Genomic DNA, 6,108 nt, shown 5'->3' on the forward strand with positions numbered 1-6,108 from the left:
CATAAAATTTCATATCTCGAGCTGGGAATGCTGGGATTGAACCCACGCTCTCCTGATAACTAGACAAGTGTCTTGACCACTACACCACCGAGGTAGATATAAACTACATATTAGGTACTTACACTTTATTGCTATGGTCAGTCAGTAGTGGATTTAACCAAAGAACTTAATGGTAACATAAAGTTGAAATAATATTGATCGAGGGAGTGTGGTCAGGTTAAAGCACTAATGGCTTGGTGGTCACTGTGGGGAGACAGCGGTCTTTGGGTTTGAATCCAGAAAGTGGCGTAACTTTTTTACCGCTAATGGCTGGCCTGGATAAACCACACGGTGATGAAAATCAGACCGAATTACAACAGTTAATCTTTAATTGAACCAACCACGTTCTTTCCTAATGGAACAAATGAAGCGAGGTCCAAAATTTAACTGGAGGATTTTGCATTTAGATTATCCGTAGGTAAATCTATTTGTTCGTCCTTTGTGCCACCCTAACTCTCGAGTGGCTTTTCCAATTTTTGTTGAGCCAGCCTAGTTAGCTTAGTTGGTAGTGCGTCTGCCTTGTAAGCGCTAGGCCGCGGGTTCGATTCCCGCCCGGGGCGGATTTTATCCTGATGGGGTAATGTTCGTTCTCGGAACGGCTGGCTTTCTCCTATCCTGTCTTCCTTCTCTCTTCGATTTCGGGACGATAAGACCATAGCAGTTACAGTTCCCTCTGTCAAACCTCTTTAAAAAAAAAAAACCTACGTCAATAGTTTGAAGAGACGCCCGGCATAAATCAACACGGAACAGAGTTTTGATGTTTTACTGATTTTTTTTTTTTTTTTTTTTTTTTTTTTTTTTTTTTATGAGAGAGAGAGAGAGAGAGAGAGAGAGAGAGAGAGAGAGAGAGAGAGGGAGAGAGATTGATTGATTGATTGATTGATTGATTGATAATATTTGCTTTATTTTAAAAATTTACATTTTACATAATTTAATTATTCCCCTAAGCTACGATCTAACTTTTAATTAATGGGAGGGGGGGGAGGTAAAAAAAAAAGAGAGAGAGAGAGAGAGAGAGAGATTGATTGATTGATTGATTGATTGATTGATTGATAATATTTGCTTTATTTTAAAAATTTACATTTTACATAATTTAATTCTTCCCCTAAGCTACGATCTAACTTTTAATTAATGGGAGGGAGGGAGGTAAAAGAGAGAGAGAGAGCACCTGCCTCGGTGGTGTAGTGGTCAAGGCGCTCGCCTGGTAAACAGGAGGGCGTGGGTTCAATTCCAGCCGAGGTATGGAATTTTATCCTCAATATAATTTGAGAATATGTATGACCACAATAATAGTAGTAGCCTACTGCTGGAGTAAAGGGACTTTTCAGTCCTATGCGAGCAGTATAAATTATTATTATTATTAAAAGTAAGTACTTACTTGTAGAAGGGGTCTCTTATTTTTTACTACCATTCCAAAAGTTTTCAATTGGATTCCAAATAGGTAACCAAATACCTTTAGGCTCTCGTCCAATAGGTAACACGTAACACATGGTACCTATTACCAATACGTACCTATAGACACCTACCTAACAACCTTATCTACCGACTACCAGGTTAATTGTGTAGCCACTTTGACTTTTGACCCGGCAAGACTGAAGGTATATTTTGTCATAATAAAATAAACTCGTAAAAGAATAGGTAATCACCGCTGCTATCAAGAACTGAGCGATAGAAGTATGTAAGTTCTACGGAACGAAAGAAGCGAGGTTTGATAGAGGGAACTGTAACTGCTAGGGTCTTATCGTCCCGAAATCGAAGAGAGAAGGAGGACAGGATAGGAGCCAGCCGTTTCGAGAACGAACGTTATCGGTTTAGATCGTTTAGGATAAAATCTGCCCAGGACGGAAATCGAACCCGTAACCCAGCGCTTATAAGGCAGACGCGGTTTATCCGATTTTGAAGAAATTAGACAAAATTTCAAGTGTTTACGTCTTTTCTCCTTTAGATTTTGAGCTCGATCGGACTTCTGTGCCCTAAATCACCAAAGTATGGAAAAGTAGGTATCTTACAAGTGTAATAGCCAATGGAAAAGCAGAATTTTGAATTTGGACGAATCATATCGAGATATGGAATTGTAAATACTTTTCCATACTTTGGTGATTTAGGGCACAGGAAATGTTATACTGCCCTTTACATAGGTAGCGGCCCTTTTTTTCGAGTTTTACAGTTCACCGAATCACCAGTTAAGATGAGATTCGATTGCATTGATAACATCGATTGCAGATGAGATATGGAATAATATTATCATAATGTTATACACACATTAGTTGATGTAGAATGGTAGATAGAAGAAGAATCCATCTGACCAAAGCGACCTACTCTCATACATCGCTTGAGGGCTAGATTAGATACAACCAGAGATATATCTACCTACCTATACTAGCCAGCCTATATATAGTTAACTTGGAGGGTAGCGCACCCGCCTTGTAAGCGGGTCGCGAGTTCGATTCCCACACGGGCCGGACTTTATCCTGAACAAATGAGCTTCGTTCTCGGAACAATTGCTCCTATCCTGTCTTCCTTCTATTTTCGGGACGACAAGACCTAAGAGTTAGAGTTTTATTGATAGGTATACCTAAATTTCTTCATATTCAGAGAAGTAACTGTACACAGAGCCCAGAGTAAGGAAAAAATCAAGTCTAATTTTTTAATTGATTAAATCTGATTAGAGCGAAAAACACGTAGATTTTCTTGTCATCAGACCTACTCATCAGTGAGCCAATTCCTCAATTCATGATCAGTTTTTTTTGGCATTGGACGCACGTATACAATCGGTCAATCTGTTTAGAGCGAAAAACACGACAATGAGTAGATTTACCTGTCATCAGACCTACTCATAAATATGAGTTACTCATCAATGAGCCAATTCTTCAATTCAAGAAAGATCACCTTTTTGGCATTGTTCGCACATACACAGATGGATAGATATGGGGTTTTATATAGTCACCTTTGACCCCGTGAAGGCCAGACCACTGGAGACATCTTGCATGTCCAATAAAATGGGATTGCCTTCCGAATTCAAATTAGGCATTCGATAATTGCTCGCCTCTTTTAAGGAGACAAAATATTGCCAATGTTTACAGATTTACACTTGAGTGTAAATGATTCGGGATGATTTACAACAGTTTACAAGTTTACATTTAGGTACATTGCTTTTTTTTTTTTTTTTTTTTTTTTTTAAGGGGTTTGACAGAGGGAACTCTAACTGCTATGGTCTTATCGTCCCGAAATCGAAGAGAGAAAGAAGACAGGATAGGAGAAACCCAGCCGTTCCGAGAACGAACATTATCCCATCAGGATAAAATCCGCCCCGGGCGGGAAGTTTTTTGATCTGTTTTGGGCCATTCGTTTGGGATCTGTTTTGGGCCATACGTTTTGGATCTGTTTTGGGCCACAGGTTTGGCGTGCCTGGCTGCCTGGTAATATATTAGCTGAGAATCCTCCTCAGTGAAAGTGTTCACAAAATACAAAGCTTTGAGAAGGTATAATGGTAGAAGGTATAATATAGTTTCAGACTTAACCAACAACTTCATTGATCCTCTGTGACCTTTGAGGAGATCCATTCTCATCTTCTTAGGTATATCTACAAAGACTGGTCTATTACCTATTAGTTGTGAGCTATTCTCATAAATGTAGTTGTCTTCTTTACTATAGGTTGGGTTGGGGTAATTTTGAGACAAGTAAATACCTAAGATAGTTTCGAGACATCGCTTTTAATGGTCTCAAAGTGAATGCTGTTGTCGGACTTAATTATTTTTCGGTCACCTACCGAAATGGTGAATTTTCTAGAACAAAATTTCGTGTCCGATTGTGATTCGTTTGGGGGGGGGGGGGGGGGGGGGACAAGATCGAAACTTGGTATTCATCAAATTTTGTTGAAATTTGTCATCAAATTTTGTTGAAATTTTGGAAACATGAATCAGTAATCATCAGTATTAATCAGTAATCACTTAAAGATATGGCTTTAGGTGATCAAATTTTGGGATCAGTCGGGCCTTTGGGGGCCTTACAGGAGCCCTTTTTCTGAATGAGTTCTACAGTTCACTGAACACCGTTTCGACGTTAGACCATCCTTAGACATCAGTATTATCTTACGCTTGTTCTATTGACCTTATTGTACCTCGTATCTTCGCTTCGGATCTTGTATCTTCACTTCGTATTGAATCATCGCTTTCGGATGTTCTTAGCTTTATGATTGAGACATGAGATGGTCTTTAGCGTTTACTTAAATCCAGGTAAAATTCTTCGCGAAACAGACCACAGGTCAATCCTAGCTCTGCGATTGGTCAGACAGACACAGCATTGCATTGCAGCGATTATTGCGATGGCATAACCTACATCTGGAAGAAGAGAGGCAAAAAAATGCAAACACTACACTCATTACGGCTGAAGCTTGAAGATTTATGTATTCAATAAGAAGTGACCCCGGAAGATTAATAGCCCAATACCTGGGTACCAGCTGTGAGAAGATTTGCCTTTCACTCTCAAAAATTATAAATAAATGGTCGATTCCTATGTAAAAAGTTGGGAAAAATCCAAATCTGAGGTCAAAAATTCGAAAAAAATAACTGTAAAAGGTCGAAAATTCAATTTTTATTTTCCGTTCTAATGAAAGAGTTCAAAGATGTGTGACGTCATAACTGTAAAAAGTCGAAAATTCAATTTTTATTTTCCGTTCTAATGAAAGAGTTCAAATATGTGTGACGTCAGACTTTACGCAGTTATTTTTTTCGTCCGTTAGGTAGCGCCAGTATGCAAGCACGCTTGCGGAGGAGCAGAAAGAAATGCGCAGAAACTTATGCGCACAAACACATTAATGTGTTGCCTGCGAGGGAGCTTTGCTCGGGACATTTGATGTGACGTCATCGTGTACGGGGGCGGGGGCCTATGCCGTGACGTCAAAGTTCACGATTTACCGGAATTTTATAAATCGATTTATCTCGGTATCTAGAAGTCGTAGAAGAAAAAGAAAAATTCCGTTGGTCCTCATTTTTCCTGCTCTATGCCCAAGTAAGCGCAACTGATCTATTACCTAGTATATCCAGCTATAAATAAATATGATTCCGCGAGATTATGGTATTTTGTTTAAAAAAAAAAGGAGAAGGAGGAGAAGATGAAGAGAAAAAAGAAGGAGACGAATTAGACGAGTAAAAAGAAGAAGGAGGAGAAGACGAAGAAGACCAACAAAAACAACAACACTAAGAACAAGGAGGTGTAGATGTAGATAGGTAAATGGAGAAGTATAATAGGCTACTATTACCTATTGTGTACCTACTATGGTCATTTGGTCATATATGTATTTTCAAATTACAATATGGACGTAAAATTTCATATCTCGAGCTGGGAATAATGCTGGGATTGAACCCACGCTCTCCTGATAACTAACTAGACGAGTGTCTTGACCACTACACCACCGAGGTACATATAAACTACATATTAGGTACATTTTATTGCCATAGTCAGTCAATAGTGGATAGTGGATTTAACCAAAGAACTTAATGGTAACATAAAGTTGAAATAATATTGATCGAGGGAGTGTGGTCAGGTTAAAGCACTAATGGCTTGGTGGTCACTGTGGGGAGACAGCGGTCTTTGGGTTTGAATCCAGAAAGTGGCGTAACTTTTTACCGTTAATGGCTGGCCTGGATAAACCACACGGTGATGAAAATCAAACCGAATTACAACAGTTCTTAATCTTTAATTGAACCAACCGCGTTCTTTCCTAATGGAACAAATGAAGCGAGGTGCAAGATTTAACTGGAGGATTTTGCATTTAGTTTGTCCGTAGGTAAATCTTTTGTTCGTCCTTTGTGCCACCTTAACTCTCGAGTGGCTTTTCCATTTTCGTTGAATTTCGTTGAATTTGTGAAGAAGAACAAACTTCAAATAAATCAATACCTAAAGAAACAAGGAAGTTGTTTACCTACCACCTACTCATTAAATTTTGCACTCGATTGGATCTTGGGGGACTTTATGAGGCCCTCTTTCCGAGTAAAACAGTACTATGTCAGAGAGAGAGAGAGAGAAAGGCAGAGGGAGAGAGAGAGAGAGGGAGAGAGAGAGGGGGGG

This window comes from Diaphorina citri, unplaced genomic scaffold, assembly GCF_000475195.1.
Source record: "Diaphorina citri unplaced genomic scaffold, Diaci psyllid genome assembly version 1.1 scaffold512, whole genome shotgun sequence".
Lineage (NCBI taxonomy): Eukaryota > Metazoa > Arthropoda > Insecta > Hemiptera > Psyllidae > Diaphorina > Diaphorina citri.